The following is a 4696-nucleotide window of genomic DNA, read 5'->3' as shown; positions in this document are numbered from 1 at the left end:
TCGACCCCATCATTATGTATAACATCTGGGCTTTCCGTGCAGATATTCCTTTTATGTTTTGACCTTTGTATCCAGAGCTTCAAACTGTTTCTATGATGCCTAGCTGAGACCCACCAGGCAGAGCACCAGCCTCTACCTCGCCCTAGCCTTACTCCTGTGTCCTCCTTATGCTCAAGGTCTGTGAATGCCTGCTGTCAGTGAGAGCGCTAATTCAGTCCAGGGGCCTAGTGACTAAGCAGTCCCAGCAGCCTGAGAACCTGCAACTTGGCTCTAATGAATCCTCTTCCCGTTTCCCTGGCAGGCTCCTGTTAACTCCCTCTCCATCCTCAAGGCTGCCTGCCCGGGTGGCACTCCCTGTCTCTGTCTTTATGGCCCCTGGGTAAAGATGCTAAGTAAATACAAAGGGAGGTTTATCAAGGTTGAAATCTAGCCTATATAATTAATCTGTTTGAAGCTTCCCACCTCCCTAATTATTGTTAAAATGGATGGGCCCATTCAGCTGGGCATAGCTACTTCCCCCCATCATTTTCAGAGTTCCCAAGGGGCTGGAGAGGTGAGCTGGAACCCAACCCCACCGGATTGCAGGAAGAGGTCCCCTAGATCAAAGGCCTGATTCTAGGAGCCCATAAGAGAGGAAATGCTCCACTTCCCTTAACCCCAGCCTGTGCAGGCAGAGCTGCCTGGAGGAAAGGGGTGACAGTCTCCAGATCTATGAAATGAAAGGATTGAAAAAATGATATGGGACTTATCTGGTGCTGACACTGCATGTCTCTGCTCTGCGGTGTGACTCTGGGCTCAGCCCAGCAGCCCCAGAGGAGTCTGGGAGGACCCTAAGGCCAATTCCTCTCTGCCTTCCTCTTCCTCTCTCCTTTTTCTCTACTTGAACATGGGGATCCCTGCTGCTGCTGCTGCTAAGTCGCTTCAGTCGTGTCCGACTCTGTGCGACCCCAGAGATGGCAGCCCACCAGGCTCCCCCGTCCCTGGGATTCTCCAGGCAAGAACACTGGAGTGGGTTGCCATTTCCTTCTCCAATGCATTAAAGTGAAAAGTGAAAGTGAAGTCACTCAGTCATGTCTGACTCTTAGTGACCCCATGGACTGCAGCCTACCAGGCTCCTCCGTCCATGGGATTTACCAGGCAAGAGTACTGGAGTGGGGTGCCATTGTTTTCTCCAGGGGATCCCTGAGTCCTGGGTAGATGTTTACACAGTGGGGAGCCGTACCTTCCCCAGCTGCCTGGGGAGATAAAAGGCCAGGGACAAACAGAGGCTTGGACCATACTTCCTGGACTTATTCCAGGTCTGATCTTAGCTCATCCTGGGCTCAAATCTGATCCCCAGAGGCTGGAGCTAGGAACTGAGATGGGGTGGCCAGGGCTGGCTGTCTCCCTGAACAGGATATACTGGGTAGGAATCAATATGCAGGTAGGCCCTTCCACATCTGTGGGTTGGTTGAACTGGCAGGTTCAACCAACTGTGGATCAAAAATAAATAAATTTTTTGGAGGTACCACAAGGCTTGAGGGAATTCCCAGAGCAGGGACTGAACCACAGCTATGAAACTACAAACACTAACCACTAGACCACCAGCGAAAGTCACTCATGTTGTGGTCATGGGCAGTAGCCTGCCAGGTTCCTCTGTTCATTGGATTTCCCAGGCAAGATTACTGGAGTGGGTAGCCATTTCCTTCTCCAGGGGATCTTCCTGACCCAGGGATCAAACCCTGGTCTCCTGTATTGCAGATTCTTCACCGTCTGAGCCACCAGGGAAGTCCAGACCACCAGGGAATTCCAGAGAACTCTTCAATATATATATATATTTAAAATATTCCAGAAACTTCCAAAAAGCATAACTTTAATTTGCTGCACTGGCAATTACTTACACAGTATTTACATTGTATTTATAATTATTTACACAACATTTACTTTGTATTTGCAATTATTTTCACAACACTTACTTTGTATCTATAACTCTTTCCGTAGCATTCACATTGTACTAGGAATTATTAGTAATCTAGAGATGATTTAAAGTATAGGGCAGGACTGAGTATTCCCAGCAGTCCAGTGGTTAGGACTCCGAGCTCTCACTGCCAGGGGCCTGAGTTAGATCCCAGTTCGGGGAACTAAGCTCCACCCAGCTGAATGGTGCTGATCTCGGTGAGGCAACAGTGAGCTGTGGTGTGAAGTAAGATCTAATTCCCTACCCAGGTATTAAATCTGGGTAGTCCAGATGAAAACCAGGAATCTTAGCCACCAGACCAGCAAGGGCTAGGAGCTAGAAGCTAATTTTCCCTGGATCCTTGCCCCCAATGAAAAACACATTTATCATGGAGGCGGAAACTGTAAATTCAGGTTTATTATTAAAATTTATTATTTATTATTAAAAACATAGCACAAAACAACTGAAAACGTAGCACAACAATAAGTGGGAGAGCACACGGAGAAACGGTTTGTTCAGTTGAGGTAGGAGCAAGGCAGAGATGGATAGAGGGAGAGGAAGTGTGTGGGTATTCCCCGCAGTGAGGAGGAACAGCAAAGTAAAGAGGCAGTGAGGTCACATTTAGAGAGATCAGTTCTTCTGAGTCTATGTCTTCCTTCAGGCCAATTATCTGGTTTCTTTTCCCACACCTGACCTACCCTGGGACCCTCCCCTCGGGTGCGCATGCACCCCTCAGCCAAGTTGGGTCTTGAAGTGAAGGCTTCTAGGAGGAGCAAGACTCAAGATGGCCTGGCGTTATCCCTTGACTTTTGACCCACAAGGAGCCTTTTTGTGCATGTGTAGTGTCTCCCTTGTCCCCAAAGAGGAGGAAGTGGACATGCCTTAATCCTTTACTCAAATAGTGCTCTGCCTCTCTTGTGTCCTTACCATGACTATTACCTTAAGGTGTTTACTAGCGACAAACACTGGCTATTTACCCTGTTTCTGTTGTTACTTCAATTTTGGAGGACAAACAGGAGGCTGATTGTAAATGCCTTAACTGGAGCCCACCTATCTCTTGTCTCAGGGAAGGCAAACAAGAGGTTAGTTGTAAATGTCTAACCTGGAGCCCATCTATCTCCTACATCGGTGTAGCCAAGAATAAATAGATAAATCCAGCATAAGGGAAAGTGAAAAAGCAAAAGTTGCTCAGTCGTGTCTGACTCTTTGCGACCCCATGACTCTTAGCGACCCCATGACTCTTAGCCCGCCAGGCTTCTCTCCACGGGATTCTCCAGGCAAGAATACTGGCGTGAGTGGCCATTCCCTTCTCCAGGGGATCTTCCCAACCCAGGGATCAAACCTGAGTCTCCTGTATTGCAGGCAGATTCTTTACTGTCTGAGCCACCAGGGAAGCCCACAGTATAAATCCACAATGTGCAAATACTATGGCTTTTTTTGTTTTAGTCTCACCACAGGGCTTGAGGGATTAGTTTCTCAATCAGGGATCAAACCTGGGCTCCCAGCAGTGGAATTGCAGAGTGGTGGCTCAGAGGGTAAAGCCTCTGCCTACAATGTGGGAGACCTGGGTTCAATCCCTGAGTCAGGAAGATCCCCTGGAGAAGGAAATGGCAACCCCATGGACTGAGAAGCCTGGTAGGCTACAGTCCATGGGGTTGCAAAGAGTCGGACATGACTGAGTGACTTCACTTTCACTTTCAACCACTGGACCACTAGGAAATTCCCAATACTATGTCATTTTATATCAGGGACTTGAGTAACCTCAGATTTGGTATCTGCAGAGGAGGTGGTGAGGGGGTGGGGATGGAGTCTGGGGGAGTGTCCTGGAACCAATCCCCTGTGTATGACTATATGTGACTTGGTCTGTCTCCATTCCTGACTCTTTCACTATGTGACCTTGAATAAGTTACTCACCTTTTCTCAATGCCAACTTCTGTGGGAGAAGCATCATGGGAAAAGAGGCGAAAGTCCCAGGTTTGTGAAATCAAGCTCAGATACCATTGAGTCTGTTAAACTACTTTTCAGTCCTGATAGCTGGAAGCAGTCACTCCCCCTCACCCCCCGCCCCAGAGTTCTGCAAATATTTCGTTCAGTGTACTTTATTAGTTGGGGTCCACTTGTTTCTCCGCCAGTGATTGCTCTTGGATATTGTCAGGATTTATGGGATTTGTTGTTGTTGTTTATTTGCTAAGTCACATCCAACTCTTTTGTGACTCTATGGACTGTAGCCCACCAGGCTCCTCTGTCCATGGGATTCTCCAGGCAAGAATACTGGAGTACGTTGCCATTCCCTTCTCCAGGGGATCTTCTCAACCTGGGGATCGAACCCGTGTCTCTTGCATTGGCAGGTGAATTCTTTACCACTGAGGCACCTGGGAAACCCACTCATGGAGTTCACAAAGCACTAAAATCCAACTCAAAATGGCTTTTAAAAGTGTGCTCCGAATTGGAGGAGGCTAAGAAAAAAATAACTAAATGCAGTGAGACCCCAGATGGGATTCTGGAACAGAAAAAAGACCCTAGGGGAAAACCTGATGAAATTCAAATAAAGTTTATGGTTTAGTTAATAGCCATGTCAGTTCAGTTCAGTTGCTCAGTCATGTCCGACTCTTTGCAACCCCATGGACCACAGTATACCAGGCCTCCCTGTCCATCACCAACTCCTGGAGCTTACCCAAACTCATGGCCATTGAGTGGGTGATGCCATACAACCATCTCATCCTCTGTCATCCCCTTCTCCTCCTACCCTCAATCTTTACC

Source organism: Bos grunniens, chromosome 19 (assembly GCF_055505025.1).
Source record: "Bos grunniens cultivar Pamir isolate PY7600 chromosome 19, Bosgru_T2T1.0, whole genome shotgun sequence".
Classification (NCBI taxonomy): Eukaryota; Metazoa; Chordata; class Mammalia; order Artiodactyla; family Bovidae; genus Bos; species Bos grunniens.
The sequence above is the reverse complement of the archived record's forward strand: the minus strand, read 5'-3'. Positions refer to the sequence as shown.